The following is a 23,282-nucleotide window of genomic DNA, read 5'->3' as shown; positions in this document are numbered from 1 at the left end:
GAGTTAGCATGGGGGCCACTTCTGCCCCAGAGGTGGCAAATGTATTCAATGCAGACTATGAGGAGAAATTTATATTGGGAATTAATAGTGCATTGAAACAACAACCGGGTCTACATCAAAGGCTGATAGCCTGGTACAGATACATAAACAACGTGTTTCTGATTTGGAGGGGCTCAAGTGCCTCACTGATGACGTTTCATGAATGGCTTAACATGTGCAATGTAAACATCAAATTCACAATGGAATGGAACAAAACAGAGCTAAGTTTTCTAGATTTGATCATCAGAAAGACAGCGGGTGAGCTAACTACCACATTATTTAGAAAACCCACTGATAAAAACATGTTATTACATTTTACGAGTTTTCATCAGGCAGGGTTACGTCAAAATCTGCCATGCGGACAGTCCCTACGGATACGTAGGAACTGTTCTGAGAAGCAAGAGTTTGTCAAATATGCAGCAGATTTAAAAGAAAGATTGAGTGAAAGAGGTTACCCCAGGAAATTGATAAAGGACAATTTAAAAAGGGCGGCCAATACTAGCCGGGACATATGTCTTACACCCCAGGATGAGATGAAAGATGAAAGACTTGTTTGAGTTACGACTTTTAACCCAGTCAGTAATGACATCAAGAAGATCGTAAATCGTAACTGGGATTTGATAAAAACTGCCAGTAAGGTTATGCAAAAGACTGCTTTTTGCATTTAAAAGGAGCCAGAACCTAAAACAAAGGCTGGTCCACACATATGTAGACACAAAAAAGATCAAACAGTGTTAAACCAATGGGGCTTGCCTCCGATAGTAGGCCACCATAGATGTGGCAATTGCGTTGCATGCCCGCTCCCAGAAACCAGACACAAATTCAACCATGAGAAAGTGAGGTGGAAATTAAGAACGCATACAAATTGCAAGACAAAGAATGTAATATATATTATCATTTGTCCATGCAAATGAATGTATGTAGGGAAGAAAACAAGAGAGGTCAGACAACAAATAGGGGAACATAGATCCTGTGTAAGGAACAAGGTACCAGATAAGCCCTTGCTGGACCACATTATTGGATATGGTCATAAAGATACAGATCTGAGATGGTTTGTTCTGCAGCGCATCAGACCATCAAGTAGGGGTGGAGATATGGCATCCACCTTACATAGGGTAGAACAGAGATGGATCTACACTTTGGACACAGTGAAACGGGGACTTAACATTTTCGATTGAATGGAATAATTTGATTGTGCAGAAATAAGGACCCCCAGTTTTGGGACACAACAGCGGAAGTTCTCCCTCATTTGGGTGACCATAGCACAATGGGTAGGCTCGATACGGATGATCTCACTATCAATATGAAATATGGTTCACCATCTATCAGAGTCTGAACTGGGTAGGAACTCTAAGAAATAAATGATCAGTAAATAAGAAGTGAACAAATTCCATAAAGTCACAATATAGATGAACTAATGTTCATTTGGCCCTCCACGATGGGTATGGGGATGGCATATTATATAGGATACATATGTTAGAACAACAAGTGCCAAACATAGAGGGAGAATGAGGCTGCTACCCAATGTAGGCTAGATCATCATATGATACACAAAAAAAGTAATTTGAGTGTATGTCCATAGGGTGTGAAAAGTTCATATTTATATGTACACTTATATGTACTTTAAGGCGCCCTATTTGACACTGTGAGAGAGGCATCGACAGTTAGTGACTAAATATCTCATTAAATGTATGGCATCAGGAGCTGAATTCTGTAAGCTCTATGACAATGTAATTACGAGACAATGTGGAAAACTACACAGTCCTCTTTCTATGACTATGCACAACAGTTAAATAGAGGCAAACGGGTCACGGGCGGTTGCTTTAGTCGCCCGCGTAACAGAGAAGAGGTAGAATCCAGACTGGAGTGATTTTCCAGGTAAGTGAATGGAATGAGAGCTGCTCCATCGATTCTGCTCAAAGCATAACAGTGGGTACTAAGTTAACGCTATGTTTAGATCAGCGCAAAGTAAGGAATGTGATTTAGGAAAAACTGCAGCTTTGCGGCGTTACAAGCCGTGTCTATGACTAAATGGAAGACAGATGGTATAATGAAGTATACCCCTGAGTATTTAAGAACGGGGCACTTTGGAACAAGGTATGATTTAACGCATGGAAAAACGCAGATGTGAGTAAACAGGATTGAGAAGTAGCATGTTTCGCCCATACGGCACTACGAGCCAGATTTCCAGGAAATGAGACAAACATTGTAACATGGGAGTTGCGCACTACAGGTTGGGTGACTACACTGGCCAACTAGATAAAGCTGGACAGCACTCATCTAGTAGTGGGAAGAAATGAAAACCATTAGAGTATTGAATTATATCAGGACAGTGGGGGCGAGTGAGAAGTAGAAGCCTAGGATGTAGGTTTACAGTGCAGTAGAACATCTATCCACCTCCAAAAGATATATATATATATATAGATACATATATATATATAAATAGGAAGTGGAGGAAGGTCTGACTTACTGGACTAAACAATATATTTTTTGTCCCACACGTTTTGGGGCACGACACACTGGGTCCACCCACTCAATGCACAAATAACGGCAAGAAAAACCTGAGAAGCGGAGCATATGCAGCTGATCCTTGTGACAGCTGGAGTATGCAGACTAATAGGATGAGAGTAAGTAGAGATGGTTTCTCCTCCCACTGGAGATACCTTAATTAATGATATAAGGCATGAGTTTGCCCCAATGGCATAATATGTGTTTTCTAGGGAAAGAAACACCTTGGCGTTCATAACAATATATGAGAGCAAAAAGAGCACTGGGCAGATTATGTTAAAATTACCAGGCACACTGGAGATAAGACAAGTCAATGTAATTAGTTATTGGGTACTGCACTTTTCGGTCTTTCGATTGAGATTGAGTTGTCCCATTCTAGAGTGTTGACAATAAAGTATTTCCACTTCATAGGTAAGACCTCAGGTTTGAGGTCGAAGCCTGGAGGCGATTTTGGGATATGGCTCTACATCTGGATTACCGCCACAGAATTTGATGTGGGGGGGAGTCAGACTATATGACTATTAAAAAGTCATTCTGTAATATATTGAATGTACTGTATAATTGATGAGGGATGACATAGATGGAAATGACAATGGATTTTATTTGTTTGTTTTTATAGGCGGTGTGGCTCACCATACCATTTGAAACAGGAAACATGTAGATTCCTGTTTGCTGTCCTGACGAAAGTTGCATTATTTTAATGGACAACAAAATCTGTGGGAATATTGATATACAGATTGTGTCACCTGAAAAGGGAAAAAGGGAACCAGACATTGTGAAATACTAGAAAGTGAAATTGGTGACCAATATAGAGGGTCACATTTTTATGAATTGTGGAAATTTGTGAATGAGGGTGAATGAATGAATGGTAGAATTGTCTGTGTGAGCCGTGCAGTTTTTGTGAAATATTTTGTATTGATTTTGTTATGCAAATTGATGTTTTGAAAATTGATTTACTTTTTAAGAATTGTATAGAATAAACATTTTGAAATTGGTTCAAAGAAATTGTTTATCAATATAATGGACATTTTAAACTAAGTGCTAAGGGTCATTCCTCACTGTCTGGTCCATGGTGTTGTTCCTATATATGATGTATTGCCTGAGGCACCAGGGTTTATAATCAGGCACCCCCTTTTTGTTTTTGACTTTCTCAGCCTCCATTCACCCTGGTGTGGGTGAGTGCTGTTCAAGTTGCCTGCATGCACAATTCACAGCAGTGGCTTTGCAGCCAGAACAATGGAGGAAGTGAAGCAGAGCCGTGTTTCCATGCTCCATCCTATTTTATTTCTCTTACTTGTCCTGTGGTCTTGGATCCTGGCTTGACCTTACCATCAGTAACCTGGTACCCACGCTCAGTGTTAACACTGCCTGGAACCATGAAAATCGTGGGTGGCACCTTCATCTGGTGTTGGATGATTTGCCCCTCTTTTGTTTTTAGCCTTTTACTATGCTTCATTCCTAGGTGTTGTCAGTCTTCCATGATGTCATATAAAAAAGGTCTGGGAGCCCTTCTACCAAGAACAAACACGGCCTAATAACCTGTACTATGGGAAGGTTCCCAATCAGCAGGGTCTACAACCAGGTTTTAGCTCTCTGTACCTTTCACAGAGAAGAAATATTCGAAAAGTAAGACAGTAGTCAAGCACAATACTTCAAACTCTCCATTGGCCACGTGCTTCACCACAGCAGCACCTGAATATCTTTGTCTATCGTTTTGATCGATTCTAGAAGAACCGTCAATAAAAAGAAGCTCCTCAGCTGCCAATGCATTTTCCTTCACCCTCTGGAGTTCGTCATAGAATTTCTCATAGTGCGAGCAATCATGTGCATGCTCGTCCTCTGCCAGTGGTTCTGCTACAAACATGTCAGGATTCACTATTTTTCATCAGACTATTTAAATCACCGGGTTTGATATGACTACCTCATAGGCAGAAGCTGTTTGAGAAGTCAAGGTGATTTTAGGTTTTTCCAAAATAGCAAACAATGCCTGTTCAACAAATAATGTCATGGAAAACCCCATTACTATGCTAGCAGCCTTCTCAATGCTGAACGCGGCGGCTGCCAAAGATTGTTCACAAGGAAAATGACCCCTCATTACTGGGTCCAGAATCCCACTGTAATATGCAAAGGGCTTGTACCCCAACGTGGTTCTCTGTGTGAGTACAGCTGTCACAACAGTGCCATTCAGGTGCGAAAACAGAAAGAATTTGTCAGCATAATTGGGAATCCCTAAACCTGGAGCTGTGCAAATTGCTTTTTTCAACTCATCAAACCCGTCTTGCATCTCCTCAGTCCAGACAATTTTTTCCCCATTTGCCTGTGCTTTCTTCAGAGCTTGCAACAAGGCCTTATATATAAACTTTAATCAAAGACCAATGCTCTTACATAGTTAGACAGTCCAAGAAATCTCTGCATGTGCTTTATCGTGAGGGGCTTTACTGTTTTCAAAATAGCCTCAGCCCTCTTAGGAGTAACTTTCTTTCCCTCATGTGAAAATAATTGCCTTATATTCAGTACTTCTCTTTTCACAGTACTGCAATTTGTACTTGTCTACTTTATATCCTTTGTCTGCAAGAATAATCATTAGTTGAACGGAATCGCATCTGCACTCTTCCTCTGAGGTGCTACTGATCAATATGTCATCCACGTACTGCAACACAACACTTTCCAAATCAATATTGCTTAAGTCCATCTGCAGGACTCTATTCAAAATCAACGGAGACTCACAGTACCCCTGGGGTAGGCGAGTACTTTTCAGACGAATTTGTCTGAACGTAAATGACGTCAGATCTTTCGAGTTTTTATGCAATGGGATTGGGAAAAACACATTTTTCAAGTCAATCATAGTGAAATATCATGCCTTCACAGGGATATTACATAAGATCGTCGCAGGATTAGGAACTAGAGGGAACTCTGCCTCTACAATCTGGTTAATTAGGTGTAAATCTTGAATTAAACACCACAACCCCCCTTTCCCTTTCTTCACAGGAAAAATTGTGGTATTACACAGTGACTCTGACGTCACTAAGATGCCCTGTTCAATCATAGCAGATATCGTCTTAAAAATACCTTCATCTGCCTCTCGAGACATAGGATACTGTGGTACACGAGGTAAAATGCTGCAGGTTTCAATTTAATCTTCATTTCTACAACCCTCTTCAATAGGCCTACGTCATAGGGGCCCGTTGTCCATAATGAAACTTCATCTAAATACTCAGGGCGTTTCTGTGCTAACATCATTTTGTGAGGAACCTCACGTTTTAATTGCTTTTGCCCGATACATAATGCTCATCTCAAATACTACTTCTTCATCTGACGCATGATCTCCAAACATATCTTCATCAGTGACGTCAGTCAATCTGTAACCTTCCCCAATGGCAATCACTGGGCACCATCATCTGTCTTCATAATAATTTCCATCAAGCAAAGCCATTTCTCCTTTGCAGCATGGCTGCTTGTAATTCTAAAGGGAAGACTCGCCCTTCCTCTTGATCAATACATATCTTTGGCCTGAACAAAAAATTCATCAGGTATTCTCATAGTTCTGCCTACTAAACCTGGCAACCATGTTAACAGAATATGCACCCCATAGTGAAATACTTCTGGTTCTAATGGTACTCCTCGTATGGCCATTTGTCCTAATAAATTCTAATACCTTAAGACTAAACTTACACCCTACATCCCGACCAGAACATTAAGATCCAAAGCTAAGGGCTTGATAACAACTACTAAATTCAAAAAAGAACTAGGTCTAGGAAGAGCTTTCCCTACCCGCGCGGCAACCCTCTGGAACAATCTTCCGACATGTCTCAGACTGGAAACTAATCTCCATGTTTTCCGCAAAAAACTTAAAACTCTGCTCTTCAAGTAATCCCAGATTAGAACCCTCGCCACCTACTGCTAACTTCCTTGTGCCAACCTGTCACGTCCAATGTACTATCCTCTTTTGTGTCTCTGTCTCCTCGTATGCGCCCCGATGCTTATGAGTGGTCGGCGCTCTACAAATAAACAAATGAAAATAAATAAATAAAATAAATAAATTCACTCACTTTCAAATAATGCATTCCTGGTGTTGAACATACTATGCCTTTATCAGTGAACAAAATCGTCATGTTCAATTTGGTCATTAAATCTCAACCTAATATATTGACAGGTGTCTGCCTTGAATATAACAATGGCACAGAAATGTCACACTCTCCTATGGAGACTGGCAATTCTTCAGTAAAAGGAACTCTACTTGTTGCTCCTGTGAAACCTTGATTATTCATGGCATTTCCAGACTTTGAAAATTTCCCCTCTCATATACTTGATCGTGTTGCACCTGTGTCTACTAAAAAAGAAAAAGATTTGCCTCCTATATTGACGTCAACCCTCGGTTCCTCTTGAGGATTGGGCGTCATTGATAGTATCGAACACATCAAGCCTCCCAGTGTCCTGTCCTATTGTGGATATATTCTCATCCCCGTACCTGTGAAAGGATTCTCTCCATCAACAGTAACACCCCCTCTTCTAGGATTCATTAACTGTCCCGTGTTTGTGCTTTGCTGTATCTGCATGGGCGACTGCTGTGACTGCCCTTGTGGCGGATCCATTGTTACCAGCTCTGTTTATAAATCTTGTTGAATTCTGGGTGCTTGTGTTTGCTGCACTGTCTGATTCTGAGCAAACCCATCTCCATTTTGCTGTGAATATGCAGGCGGGTTTGTGGTCATCCCTCTTGAAAATTGCCCATTCTGTACGAATCCTTGACTTCTACATGTGCGAGCAAGTGCCCTGACATAGCACATGTTCAACATATAGGAGGAGGTCTCCTAACTTGTCCCTCCTGCATGCCTTAACTATCCTTCTGCATGTTTTAAAACCCACTTTGATTGTTCTGGAAGTTTCCCTGATTATTCTTGAAGCCTCAACTTCGAAAGCCTCCCCTTCCCTGTGGTGCAAATCCATTATTACCTTGATCGAACTTCCTTTGGTTATTCACCTGCGGTATGCTTGCTGCTTGCTGTGAACCCGATCCATCTCCACTAGTCAACATCGCCCCTTCAATGGCGTACTTTGATAGTTTTTTCTGCACTAACTTTGCCTCTTCACCTTTCCTGACAACAGCCTGCAATAATACGTGATGGTCAGCTGAATCTCTTACCATGGCTTTGCTTCCATGCCTACTAATTTCTTGAGCTGCTTTTGTACTTCTTCTGGCAGCCCTTGGCACAACATATGATAAAATACAGGTATGGATTTCCCCCAAGCCTTGTGTGTCTCCAAAGCCCACTGCTCTGCGAAATTCTGAGTATAGACAAGAAGATCACCCCCTTCGTGCATCTTCTTTGCCATTATAGCTCCCATTTCAGACGTGTCGGGATACAGTACTCTAAGTGCTTTCCATATCGCTGCCCTACAGTTATTGAACGGTGCTCCATCATGAGCAGTGTTTACCATGGTAACACTAAAATACCCTGCTCGTGACCAAACGTCATCAGCCCTTTCCCCAAGGATGGTGATCAGGAGACTTTTAATGTCCCCTGTAGCTAATGTGTTTCCTCCTGTCATTTCCTCTAACTCAAATATCCATTTCCCAGTGCCAAAAGTTAAACTCTGGAGTTTATATCTTAAATTATCCTTATCCATCTGTGGCCAAGGTATATACTGTAGCCTAGCTCCTCCCTTTTCTAACAAAGGAAACTGTGAAACCCCAAACTCACACTCGTCTCTCATCGTCTGTCTATCCATAGCAGGGACAATGGTTCTGCTCCGCCTTCTACCTGGCAGTGACCTTAATCTGCTCACATAAGGTGGTGAGTCCCCCCTCTCACCATGTGATCGCCCGCTAGGTGGATCTAGCCGCGTCAATGATTCTGACACCCGAGATTTGGGTAGGTCTAGAACCGACCTTCTTACTTCCTTATCCATTGGGAAACACCCTTCAGGGCCACATGCATTGCCTTCCTCCTCCCCATGGAAGGTTTCCCTGTCCTTTTCTGACATATCCTGTCCCCAACTCGTGTGACTTCTCTCCTCTTCATCTCTATTCAGAGTCAGTCTATCTAAAGACAGCTCCTTTGGCTAAAAACTGCATTAGGCTCCTTCTTTGTCGCACAACTGCGCACTCTCGAGTCGATCATTTTTACCCTTCCCCTGCAGCATTTTCTTTGTCCTCATATCACGATAGACTTTATCGATAGCATCCCCAATGCTTCTAGAGTCAATCTCATCCTCTAGATTTGCTCTAGACAGACCTGCTATTGGTTCATGTGCTGTGAAGAACTCTTCTATGTCTTCAAATGACACTAATGGATTAGGATCTACTAATTCCCCTTCCACACGTTCAAGATTGGGTGCTCTCTGCCTCCTCTTTTGTTCTAGTTCATCATCAAACTCTTCGCTTTCTTGCTTCTTCTCTTACTCTTGCTTTCTCTTTTCTTTTCAAATCTCTCCTCTCATTTGCCCTTCGTAACTCTTTGTCTTTTTGTCTTTGTATTCTTTTATTCTTAATTTCTGTTCCTCCTCTTCCTCTCCCTTTCTTTCTCGATTTTCTTGCCTTTCTCGTTCTTTCGATTGCCCTTTTGTCTGTTGTCGTACTTTCTCTGCTCCTCTGCTTTTTCCTGCTTTTTCAGTTGCTCATCTTGATACAACTGTTCCCGTCTTTGTCTATCCTTCCTTTTCGCTCCATCTTCTTTCAATCCTTCCTCTCTCTTTATCCTTTCCCTCCTGTTCGTCTCGATCTTCCCTTTTCCTTATGTCCTCGATGCTTTTACCATCGAGCTTGAGCAAAATCTGACCGCCCATCCATCGTTCTATATAAGCGCTAACTCATCAGTCTTATCTTTTTCTCCTTTCCCTCTCTTTATTTGACGTCCTATATCTAAGGATGTACTTGGTCGATCACTTCTCTCTTTGTTGTGTCCCTCCTTGACCCTCAGGACCTTAGAGACTACACCTTTCTCAGAAATGTTCTCTGGGCCCTCGTCGCTGCTTTGCACAGGTGACTCATATGCCGCATTGCTGTACCCTGTCGCTTCCTTAAGCTCTCTTAATGGGTATAACCCAACATCTTTCTTATTATCGCCGTCTGCTTCAGCCGTGGTGGGGGGAGCAGAAGGCTCCTCTTCCCCCCTCTTTGCATATATTCAATATCCAATCTTCAGGCGGTGGCTCTTCTCTTTCCTCCTGCTACATTTTCCAGAGATCCAAGCTCGCTAATCGTTTATCTAACATTTTTCCTGTATATGCTGCATCCAAATATGTCATCATATTCTGCAAAACTGCCTTTGATAGCGATCCCCCTTTTGGCCATGCATGAACATCTTATCTGCCGTGCCCTTAACCCATTCTGCACTGTACTGCTTAAGTTTGGGTGCTTGTTTCGGCAGCTGTTTGCAGAGGTGTATGAGCAGAGTAATATCCTCCTTTCTGACTCGTTACACTTCACAGTCAATACTCATCCTTACACTTTGCAGATTTCAAAAATACATTTAAAAAAAACAAAACAATATGAGCACGCACCAAATCGTCACAGGCTCCAAACCCTCTATATCACGTTTTTACTTTAATCTACTTTTTCACTAAACACTATCAATTCAATTTCTGCTAAATAAATATTTAATTCTCAAATCTTGTGTTTTCTTTTCACATCTATCAATTCCTCTATTGTTTTTTTCACCATATTCAGTCACATAAAACAAACAGACAAACGGACATACTCGACCGGCCACATATATCTCAGTCTTCTCTTTAAAACCTATCCTACCGCTAAAAAATACCATTATTGGGATGTGAATTGTTCTCTTTAAACTTGTCTTTAACCAAGTTCGTGGCCTATGTCACCCGTAAATAGGGCTCTAGAAATGATTCCTTCTGTTCCGTCTTTATGACGCAGGAAACTGGGCGTACTCTTTATCGTGGCACCTTCACTCACGATACATCTTAATTGCTTGGCCTCTCCTCAAGTCGCCCTTATCCACAAAGACTCACTATCCATCAGATTAGCAGACCACAGTACATGGGTGGTAATGTTGATATGCTATCAGCCAAGCTTACGCTCTCACCTAATTATCTAATCAACATCCACATCCTATACAGACCTCCCGGACTGCCAGGTGACTTCCAAGAGCACATCTCCTATCGACTCAGCAACAACATTAAAAAGTGCTCCAAAATCCTTCTATTAGGAGACTTAAATTTAGGATACAATGATCCTAAGGATAAATCTGCTGCAACCCTAGCTAAAGAACTCGCAGACTTAGGTTTCTCCCAAAGAGTCCTCACCCCTACTCACTCCAAAGGCTGCACCCTTGACTGGGTCATGGATCACAACTGTGCATCCAACATTACCTCAAACACCGCCCTTCCTTGGACGGACCACACATGCATCGAATTCCTCATCCCCACCAACCCTAAACCTAAGACTCTCACCCACGCACCACCTGCCACAATAAGAAGTTCTAAAAAACTCAACGCAGACAACTTGCGTCCCCACCTTAAAAGCCCCTGCCTAGCACCACCTTTCTCTCAGGACCCAAATATACTATCAGCTATCTTCAATGATACTCTCACCAATGCCATACACTCTATAGCCCCACTTCAAAGCAAAAAGGAAAAAAAATAATTTCACTGCAAATCTTGGTTCTCGGAACAAATCCAAACCCTCTGAGCTCAAAAGCGCCAGTCGCTTAAAAACTGGCAAACGGATCAGAGTGATCTAAATAAGAGCCTCTTCAAACAAATATCCCTCCAATATAAAAAAGCCATTTTAGCAGCAAAATCCGACTCCTTCAATGATAGCATCTCAAAGGCCAACTCCCAAGCTAAAGAACTATTCGCAATCTTTAATGAATTAGTCACTCCTCCGGCTACCGCTGACGAGATAACTAAAGACAAAGCATGGTGTGCCAGCATTCAGTCCGCCATGCTCAACAAAATAAAACTCCTCCAGAACAAAATCCAAAACCACTGCAAAGCCCTCCCAAACCAAAAAACCAACCGCCCTACACAAGACAAGCGTAGTAATCTCAAACACGCTCAATTCTCCTTCAGAAACGTCACTGAACCTGAGGTCCTTAATCTCATCAAAAACCTCAAACCATCCCTCTGCAAAGCAGACATTTGCCCTCCCAAAATCATCAAGGAATGCGCCAATGACCTAGCACCCCTGATTACTGCCTTCATTAACTCAACTTTCCAAACAGGAACTGTCCCAAACAATCTCAAGGAAGCCTGGGTGCGGCCACTTCTAAAAAAGGCCACACTTGACCCAGCGCAACCCAACAACTACAGACCGATAACGACAGTCCCGTTCCTCCTGAAAATCCTGGACAAAGCAGCTCACATCCAGATCCAATCATACATAGAAGCTAACTCCATACTAGGCAAAAGACAATCTGGCTTCCGTGTCGGGCATGGGACAGAATCCGCCTTATTAGACCTAAAAAATCAAATCTCACAGATCATGGACAAAGGCAAACCTGCCTTGCTCCTCCTCCTCGATCTATCAGCTGCTTTTGACCTGGTAGATCACCAAACACTCACCACCCACCTCACCCATGCAGCCCATTTCTCTAATCAAGCAGCATCCTGGATCACTTCCTTCCTTGAAGGAAGAGCCATGAAGGTCTTCTTCCGACACAGCTAACGCAGATCCTACCACTATAAACTGCGGTGTCCCCCAAAGATCTTGTACAGCCCCACCCTCTATAACCTCTTCACAAAACCCCTTTTCGACCTACTTGACTCCATGGGCGTTGCGTATACAAACTATGCAGATGACACTCAAGTACTTTTACCCCTATCTAGACTCTATCACCAAGACGCCACTGCCCTTCACAACATCTATGCCACTATCCAAGCTTGGATGGCAATCAATGGCCTCTGTCTTAACGGGGAGAAGACTGAAATTCTCATCCTGGGCCAGACAAACACATTATCGAAACTAAGCCCACAATACAGCAACTTCAACATAGACAACTCAACCATCTCCGTATCATCCTCTGTCAAGACTCTAGGTGTTCACATTGATGCAAATCTATCGATGAACAAACAAGTCAGCGCCATAGCCTCTGCATCAACGTTCAGCACCAAACTCATCAATGCCATTAAACCCTACTTATCAACCCCCAACCGCTTGGCCATAGCTAGAGCAACTATAGGAGCCAAACTCGATTATTGCAATGGCCTTCTAGCTGGCACCTCCGCCAAAAACATTCACAGACTGCAAACCACACAAAACAATGCCCTCAGAGCCGCCATGAGCATCCCTAGAAGAGACCATATATCCCACGCCAGACGTGAAGCACGGTGGCTCCAGGTCAAAGACTGTATTACTCTGAAAATCCTCACCATCACTCACAGGTGCATCAACAAAACCGCTCCAGCATACCCATCTGAAGCAATATCAAGGACCACATCCACTCGCCCCACCAGAGCTCAGTACACCAGCCAGCTACACATACCACGCATAAAGAGAGCCACAGTGGGAGGTCTAGGCTTCTCCTATATTGCACTGAAACTCTGGAACTCACTCCCTGCCACCCTTAGAGCTGAAACTTCCATCTCTGTCTTCCACAACAACCTCAAGACCACTCTCATCAAATAGCAAGTGGAGGACTGCCTCCTGTACTTCTGCCATGTATATTGTTATATAACACAAATGTAATATAACTGTATTGTAACCTGTATATATACTGCTAATGACTATGTAACTATATTGCAACCTGTATATATATTGCTAAAGACCATGTAACTAAGTAACTAAGCTTTGTACTGTAACAAGTGCCACATGTCCTCGGGCTGTTGTGCGCTATATAAATACAAATAAAACAAAACAAATTACTTAATATTCAATGCTCATCGTTCTCAAGTTACTTTACCTCAACCTCCCTCCGTTACTCGTTTTTTCCCTTATCACTTTCTTCACTAACTGCCCATTCACAATTTTGCCACCTCACTCAGTTTTGTACTCGCCATTTGCTTTTTCGACTTCCGACTCTCAGGATCATCTGCCTCTTTAACAGCCGTTTCAAATTTCTGTTCGTTCAGCTTCCTGTAGATGCCAGGAGGGGATTCTGCCTGAAAACAAGGGACCCGTCTCACCTAGCTTTCAAGACTTATCTTAAATTAATATCCGCCAACTACAGTGAGCACCACGTCCTTTCACCCGAATGGCAGAGGTCATGTGATATTTCCGAGACTCCAAAGCCTACTATCTCGATGGATTTTAAACCATCCTCTCAGCTACCACGTGAACTGGCGGACCCCAGCCCTTTAAGACGAGGAATCAATACCCTTGAGGACCCCAGCCCTTTAAGATGAGGTAGCAATACCCTTGAGATGGATGGGGATGCAGAAGTAACTCAAACATCAATAATCTAAACGACTCAGGTAGTTGGCTAAAGGATAACTGTTTTAATATCAATTATCTAAAACAGGGAGTACAACTGACATCAACGCATGTCTCAGCGTAAGGTCTCACAATACATCTTAAAAAAAGCATTCTTTGATAGCAATAAATCGTCATTGATGACGTCAACCTAAGTATTTACTAACGCCATCCTACATGGCAAACTACAAAAACCCAGTAAAGAAAGTGATTGGTTCTTATGGAGCATCTAAGTATACGATCCATACTAGTCTGAGAGAGTGAAGAAAAGTGATAGGTTTCTTCTATGAATGTCACTAAATACACAATGTCCCATTGGTTACACAAACTATAGGACCCTTAATCATGCCGACCACCTATTATTGGTTGGCACTCTAACCTCCGTCAGTACTTTTCCACCTATGTTAGCAGCACGCAGGCTGGTCTTCCAAGTGCTGGTGAGCTAGTCTTAACCATAGCTTCCCACCAATTAGCATATTCATCTATCATCACCTCAGTGGTCTGCTGTCAATTAAGGCTTTGAACTTGTCCTTAGGAGTGTTCTTTTGCTCTGGAGAATTCAGGGGAGTGAAGGCACGCTCTGCCCTCATGCGTAGGTGTGGTCGTCATGTTCGTCTAACTTCATCCTTCAACGTGACTGAAGACCACAAAAATCGAGCTGTAGTGCACTTAAAATACTATTTTCTAATATACCTCTGACGTCTTCCTTGTTTTTGTCAATGTCTTCTGAACAGGAGTTTCATTCTTTCACACGATTTGTATCAGATGTCTGCTCATCCCAGCCTTATACGGCCTTGGCTTCTTGGGGCTCATCCAGCCTTGCCTTTCTGAGTTTCACGCCTGTTCATTTGTTCACTTGTTTGAAACTGCGACACACTGGAAAAGAGGCCTCCCTTCTCTGGTCCAGCTCTGCTATAATACGTAGTGGAAACATCCATTCTTTGCTCACTTCATTATACATATATATGTTGGCGCATGGCGCAATCTATTCACTAGAAAGCTGGCCTCAAGAATACTTCATCTGCTTGCGTTTCTTTGCATCTGTACACGTGTAAAATGACTTGACATCTTCATCGTTTCTGCAGCATAGGTTTCTTCATCTTGATCCCAAGATGCCACTTATCTTCAATACTTTCTTGATGCCTTATAGAATATCTTCATTCTCTTGTCTCTGCATCTCTTCCATGTACATCAGCTTGCTTCGTGTGATGGTGATGGTCGTCACCATTCTGCTCTTTCATTCATTGGTCCTGCTTCTTCTGGGATTTCATTCAAATGACCATCATACTGTCTCGTATGCAGGTATGGCTTTCTCATTGGGAACCTTGCTTCGAGGATTCTCCCTGGTATCAGTATTTTCACTGATACTGCACTTGACTCCCACTCTGGTTCCCAACATATAGGCAATATGGGCAAAGTGGTTGGGGTGGGGAAATGTGTCTCCTTCTCCACACATCATATAATATAATAAAAGGCAAGGTGTATGTTTGTCCGATGCAGTCATGCACAGCATAGACTGCCCACTATGCCTGTTGTCACCGCTAGAGGGAGCTGTTGCCTTCGGATATATCGCGGTCCTACTGTGTGAACGAAAGCCTACTGCATCTTCTGTATCCCACTGATAACGTTTTACGACAATACAAATATTACACTAATACAATATGTGCACTTAAAAAAACACATGAACAGTAATTCATTTGATTACGCACTATTTCTCTAACATAACAAAATAAATTACTTTTTTTTCCTGATTCAGAGGGCATTTGAAGTGAGGGACTCCCAAGACAACAGGGATGTTTTCTTATAAGTATGTATTTTCATAAAGTAAAAAGGCCTTCTTGACAGTGTAATGGCTGGCAAGAAGGGTACAGTCCATATATACACCTTAATGTGTATCCCTGTGGAGGTTCCATGTCTCAAAGGAGACTTCACAACAAGTTTATTATGATTTGAGAAAAAGGATCGTAACATCAGCAAATGCACTTTCAAAACAGCCCATGTTATCATAACATGTTATATATACAGTTGAAACAAAACATAAAATGTTTGTTTATTACAGTTACAAACATTGTTTACCTTCTTATATGGCATTGATTGCCCCATGTTTATTTATTTTTTTAACATTTCTTTATTAGTTTTCCAGTTGTATAACAATTAACACATCAGACAATGCCAATACAACCGTTCAGACAGGAAAACAGAAAAGAAAATCAACAACTTCCTGCTCGGGAGCAAAATCCACCCTCCACCCAACCCTTAACCCCCCACCAGGTTATCGGTACATGCAACAGAACACATCCAAATGGCGAGAGCTTCACCTAGGATACATTGACCTTGACCATCTTAAGAAAGAGAAATTAAAAAAATAAATAAAAAACAAATATAATAAACCTGCAGCCAACAAAGACACTAAACAAATTATAGAGTCAATAGTCTTCCACCCCGCCCAGGGGTACTTTCCTCATTTTGCTAGCGAAAGAGGGTGCTCTCAGGGTCTGACTCACGAGCCATATAGCTCCTGAAAGAGTACCAAAAGTCTCTGGGTCTACTGTTAAGAGGGAGCGTTTGGTTGTATTAGGACTCTCTACGCTCATACATCGACATGCAGTTTTTCCATTGGTGTATTGAAGGTGCCTGAGATGCCCCCCATGCACGTGCCACCAAGGACTTGGCGACCACTGAAGCCATCCCGAACAGCTTTCTATCGTTACTTATATGCAATTCTACCCACAACAGCACCCACGTTTCTGGAATGAAAGGGATCGAGGTCTCCAACACCCGCTCCATTACCTCAGCTACAGCACCCCAGCAAATCTGGACATGGGAACAGGACCATGCTACATGGTAAAAATCAGCAGGGGATTGATGACACCTCCTGCACTCTGGTGACCGGAGGGGAAACAGTTTATGTAAAGACAGAGGGGAGTAATACAGTTGATGCAAACATTTAAAATGGATCAGGCGAAATGTGTTGTTACTGGAGATCAATTTAGTCTGAGCAAGTATGCCCCTCCATTTCTCATCAGGTAAAGATCGAGCCATACTAACCTCCCATTTAACCCTATAGGCAGAAGAAGAAGAAACCCCAAGCCCCCGTGTCAGACAATACAGGGAAGAGATCACTTTCCTAGAGGAGGGCGCGGCTGCAATATACTCTAAAATTGGGGAGGTAACTGGGGCTTCGGCAAAGTCAGGCCATCTCGACTTCAGTACTTTGCGGAGGCGGAAATATAACAATTGGGTGAGTGGAGTGCAGTCGCCTCTCGTCTTAAGAGTTTCCCAAGTTATAAATTTCCCCTGTGGTGGGGGGCGCTGTTGCGCCGAACGAAGATGGCCGCCTGATGTCAGTGCTCTGAGCCGGGAGAGTTGAAGATCTCGTCCGGCACCCTTTCAGTGCAATTGTGCAGTCCCACGCTCGAGGAGCGGACGTGTGGATCCTTCCACTATCCCCTGGCTTAGTCTGGTGCCCCAGCGTTGCTGGTTGTCCCTGGTGCGGCGCCCGGCATCGAGAGCGGACGCCGGCGCTTGGCCTCCCCGGCCTTCGGCTCCGGCGCCTTCAACTCGCTCACGTAACTTTTGAGCGCGGCGCGGCGGGCCTCTGCGGGGGGAGGGGTGCTGTGCCTCCATCTGTCCTCCTCAGGAATCGGGCCCTGCGCGGCCACAGACGGTCTCTCTGGACCCCCCGGCGCTCCGTCCGGCTGCTGCCGCCACGCCTTCCACCTCCAGAACTTCGTGATACCGAGCGGCGACGGGACCTCCGATTCCAGCTCCAGTGGAATTCCAGCCTTCACTGCGTTCCCGGTGCCGCCGCCGCATTAATACCCTTCCTCTGCTGCCCCCCTCCTGACGCCATGGTGGCCGCTTCGAGGACCAGGTAGAGGGGCGCGGGGGAGGCTCTACGCTGTGACCGGCTGGCGGGCGCCTGGTTCTCCAGGCCGGCTCTCCTCTCTGGTTGGGGGCGCGGTGCTGCGGCGGCCGGCCCTGCTGGTCCACCCGTCGCCTTGCCCTGGGGGGCCAGCTGTGCCGTGCCCTGGTGGTGCGGCGGCCGCCACGGCCGATCCCTGAAAACCTCCTTTGTCCCGTTTCTGCCCCCGCGGGTCCACCCGGCTGGCTCGCCCACCTCCCCCTGATTTGCTCTCCTGACTCTAGGTGGGCCGGCGGCGTGGCTGTGGGGCATGGCTCGGCGCTGCCCTCCCGGCTTCTCGTGACAGCGGCCCAGGTGGCCTTGAACTCTCTAGTACCTCACCAATGGGAGCAACTTACCATTGTCCAGCCAGGGCGCCAAGAAAACCCATGAACTTGCAGTCATCAATTTGTCAACGTACTCATCTCCCCGCGGTATGAGTTAAACATCTGCTTTACCCAGAGACATTGGGGCTGGGCCTTTGGTGGCCGGATTGCATCGGCCCAGACTTGCACTATACCCTGGTACTTGGGAATCTCCTCACATGCTGCGCCTCCTTCTCCTCGGGGCTTGGTGAGTTCGTACTTGGCATTCCCCCCCCGCTTGACCCCGCGGCGCCCGCCCGGGGGATAATGGTCCCTTGCCCCTGAGCTCCCCCGTATTTGCGTCAACTCATCTGTCTCTGGGATTGGCGCTAATCCTGGAGGCCCAGACTCCGGTTCGGGTGCCTGCGGTGTCAGTGTGTGGGCGGGTGTCTACGGGTTTTAGCCTTATCATACTAGCTGATGTTCTCCGCCTGTGACTAAGGTCTTAATACAACAGCCGGGGGCTTGGGACCCCCTGACCCTCCCTACAGTAACACTCACCCGGTGGGCTCGCCCACGTAAACTACCATACTGCTATCGGGCTGTGCCTCCCTTCTGGATAGGAACGCGGCCCCGACCCACGGTTGCCGGCCCTGCTGGGGTGGTCCCAGCTCCAGTTCTACAGTTCCCGTTGTTACTCCCTCCCATGCAGGGGGCCCACCATATCTTTGCGGGTACGGACACGCGCTCCCCCGGTGGCGCTTCTCGTGGTTCCGTCATCACCATGACCAAGGGGGCTGGAGCTGGTAAGAAACAAAGTTCGCTCAACATGTTTGCAAAAACTCCGTCCAAGGTACCCCCCGATCCACCTGAGGAGACACCCATGGTCCCGACGCCCTCAACCTCGGATGACTCACAGAGGATGCTTGAGTACATGAAGGAGGGATTTACCGCACTGCACACCAAGTTGGACGACATGAGTGGTACCATCTCGTCTATTAAAGCCCATATGGAAAGAACGGACGGCCGGGTCGCCGAGGTCGAGACCAGGGTGGGTGTCGCGGAGGATGACCTGTTGTCACTGCGAGCTGCGGTATCTACACTTACTAATCGTGTCTCAGCGGAGGAGAGGAAGAATGATGACCTAGAATCTCGCTCTAGGCGTAACAACCTGCGTATCATTGGCGTTCCGGAGGATAATGTCAAAGAGCCCATGGAGGACTATGTTGAGCGTATCCTTTTAACCGTACTTGACACCCCGCAGCACTCCTCACACTTTGCGGTCGAAAGGGCGCATCGCTCTCTCTCTGCTAAGCCTAAACCGGGCGCGCCTCCCCGACCCATCATCGCCAGGATCCTAAACTTTCGTGATTGAGACGCATTGCTTCGTGCAGCCAGAGCCAAGGGTGAGCTGCGCTTTGGCCCGGCAAGAATCCATCTGTACCCCGACTTCTCGGTCACTGTTCAACAGGAGCGTAGAACCTTTCTTGCTGTAAAAAAGAGGCTTTGCGACCTGGGGGTCAAATACTCCATGCTCTTCCCGGCGAAATTAAGGATTGAACACATGAATCAGACCTTCTTCTTCACCATCCCTGAGGAGGCATCGAAATTCATTGATGAACACTTTCCCGGTTGATAACTGTCTCCGCTCCTATAGTATGGGGCACCCCGAGGTGGCCCCCCAGCACATGACGTTGGCAGTGAAGGGTTCACCACCGCCAGGTCCCCTATGATATTCATGATCTCAGCTAACTCTTGATCATCGGTTCTGCTCTCGCTGTCTCCAGTGCCCCCCCCTGAGGGTCCATCATTTGCTTATAAAAGACTCTGTTGTGCTCGGGCGTTTTGGCCCCTGCGGGGCCCCCCGGCACGTAGACTGTGGCGCTGTTGACCGAGGGCAGCTGGACCCGTCTGCCTGGGCCCTGGTCCCACTTTGATCACGAGGGATTTTCGGCTCGCCTCGATCTGGTTTCCGAGGACCCTTGACTGTTGCATTCACCCTGATTTGTTGTTTGATCTGTTCGCTTATACGGCACTTTAGACCTTAAGCCGTTCCGATCCTGATATTTTGTAGCCATACGGCTCCCTCATACTACCACTATGTTTTGTTACATACTACTATTGCACTGTGTATTATCCTTATGCTCTCCCCGGTTTCAGCTTGACATCGCTAGGCTGACTTGCAGCCCCCCAGGCGCAGATGCCTAGTATTTTGTTGGTGTTGTTGTCAATGGGTTTGGGTTTCTTCCCTCGAGTTTTGGGAGGGATGTGGGTGTGGGGAATGGGGGGAGGGGTAGTTACTGTTGAAAATGACTTGGCAACCACTAGGGGCACCACATGCGGTACGTCACTACATCACACACTCACGACTGGAGATCCCTCCACGTCTGGATCTGTAGAGTTTCTCCTTTCTGATGACGCACTACTGGTACTGTATCAATATTCCCAATTAAATGGCAAGTGAAGCCTTGACGTTCATGAGCTGGAACGTTCGTGGCTTAGGTAATCATAACAAAAAAGGCGCCAGATACAATTCTATTACAAGACCGGAGGCGAGCATTATGCTTATTCTTCTTTAATCTGCTTAACCACAGCATTTCAAATCTTCCATTTAATATAACTTTTTTCTTTTTTTTTTTTTTTTTTATGAGCCCAACTGGCTTAAAAAATAACAAACAAACAAAAAACAACATGACTGGCTGAGTCAAATTCCTCCATGTCCCATGATCCTTATCTTGGCTAGTAGTCCTAGCCTCCATCCTGTGCACCAATGAGGGCTCCTTCCCTAGTATAAGACTCTGCCAGTCTAGGTCCATTCCTCTTCTTTTTTGCTGCTTTACTACAGCTAAGTCCCTTCATGTTACTCTTGTATAATGTGCATGCGAGATTTCAGTTGTAGCACTTAGCGCGCGTAGTTTCGCAAGGTAAGCGAAGCGCGAGGTGCGTAATACAGTCCGTCGCTGCACTGGCGGTTCGTTTTCGGTACGCGCCCCGCGGGCGACCTTGCTCGCGCTAGGGGCGGGGGTCGCGTTACTATTATAGAGTAGGATTATTAGTATATCTATCCTTGGATTGGTGCGCACACGTCCACGCAGATATACGAGGCCCGGGGGAGGCACGATCACAGCGACGCACCTGAAGAGGCGCGCATGCGCGGTGTCAGATCGGAGCTACGCATACGCGGAAGCTCCGATCGAAGTCAGACGTTTCGCGCTGAGAGCGCCCAGGAAAGTACGGCGTTCCTCCTCATTTAGAGGCTGCGAGAAAAAAAAAAAAAAAAAAAAGGGAATTCCCCTTTCTACAAGGAGGGACGCGCGGCCTAGCTCAGCTGATTTAAAGCAGGCCAACTTACAGAGCGCAAGCCTGTGGCTGCAGTACCCCCAGCAAGTATCCTCCCCCCCCCCCCTTCTGAGGGAGGTAGCCATGGCTTCAGACAGACCCGAGGAATACTGGGTGCAGTATCATGACCAGGAGGCAGACATACAAGAAGGCATGGACCTATCCCTGAGCTTTAAAAAGGTTCTGGGTGATTCCCTGGTCAAAGCAGTTGCACAGGGGGTGCAGCCCATTCAGGACAGACTCATGGCCCTGGAAGAATTGTTGGGCACCAGAGCTGGCACATATGATGATCCAGGTGAGGGTACTTCCACGTCGCAGCCTCTGCAAGACTACACTAGGGGGAGTTCTACCGCCCGGAAGAGAAAGATCTCTTCTACCCCCCCGGGCAATATCACGGGGACTTCACCAGCGCCCCAAGAGGCGGCTGATGCCTTCAATAGACTTAAGAGAGCCTTCTTGGCAAAAGCATCAGCGGTGCCCAGCCTCGTACCCCTTACCCCAAGGGCTGATAATTCAGGGGAAGCTCCATCATCCTCGGAAGAGTCGGGACAGGAAGGGCAGGAAGAGGATGACTTTGGCCTCGATAAAGAGGGAGTGCGGGAGCCAAAAGCGAAAGCCAGCTTAGTGGAAGACCCTCAAGACGAGGATCCCCGAGAGGAGGACACCTCGGATATGTTTGAACCAGACTTGATCAGGCACCCCAGGTCATCAGAATGGTCCCCTTCACCAAGAGTTGCGGCTTACATGTCTCAAAAATTGAGGAAGCCTTTAGATAAGGAAGTAAGATATAGACTCAGAGCGGAGTGTCCCAGACCGGATCTAGCTGGTAAAGTGGCAGAAACACCGGAGCTGGACCAAAAAATGCTCACATTTATTACGAAGGCCAGCAAGGACGCCAGGCGAGGAATGGATAGAGCATGGCGATCCTGCCAAGATAAGATACTAGATCTCTCGGGTCCAATTGCCAAGATAATGGATCTAGCAGAGAGATCCAAGGACACAGGAGAACCAGTCGATCCGGTCCTCTTAGCGGCTTGGGCCCAAAGGGCAGTCTGCCTGTTAGGGAATGCTAACTGCGCCATTTCGGCCGAGAGAAGGAGGTCCATGTTATTGAAGATAGACAATAAACTAGGAGATCTAGCGTCATATGAAGCGGGCGAGACCGCTCAGGGACTCCTATTTGGCGACATGTTCGTCAGAGAAATGAACAAATTCGTAGGCACTTATACAGCGCTAGAGAAGGCGCAAGCTTCGATTCGCAGAGTCTTTCCCGGTCGTGTTTTTGCAGGGGCTGGTCGCTTCAGGGGTCGATCGACCGGCCGCTATGGTTCCAATAGAAGACCTCAGGGCCCGAGAGCCCAGTATTGGGAGTCTCGTCAGCAAGACGTCTTCTTCCCCAATAGGAGTAGGGGATTCAGAGGTCGCCGAGGAAGAGGATACCCCAGGCAACACGGCAATAACTCAGGTGAGAGAGCTAGCAGCGACATATCCTCCAGTAGGGGGGAGAACCTCGCTTTTCATGCGCAAGTGGCAAGAGCTTTCGTCAGACGCGTGGGTGTTGCAGACAGCGCAGGGTTTACACCTAGAGTTCGTGAGCACTCCCCAGCAGTCAGCTCCTCCTCGGCGCATTCATTCGTCGCAGGCAGAAAGGCGCTTATTAGACCTAGAGATTCAGGCGCTAGCGGACAAGCAGGCGATAGAGAAGGCTCAGAACCAATCCGCAGTTTTCTTGAGCAGCATGTTTTTGGTGCACCGCAAAGGCAAGGTGCGGCCAGTGATCAATCTGAAAGAGTTGAACAGCTGGCTGATATACAGA

Source organism: Ambystoma mexicanum, chromosome 2p, assembly GCF_040938575.1.
Source record: "Ambystoma mexicanum isolate Mex_15411 chromosome 2p, UKY_AmexF1_1, whole genome shotgun sequence".
In the NCBI taxonomy this organism is placed as follows: domain Eukaryota; kingdom Metazoa; phylum Chordata; class Amphibia; order Caudata; family Ambystomatidae; genus Ambystoma; species Ambystoma mexicanum.
This window is presented reverse-complemented; position numbering follows the sequence as displayed.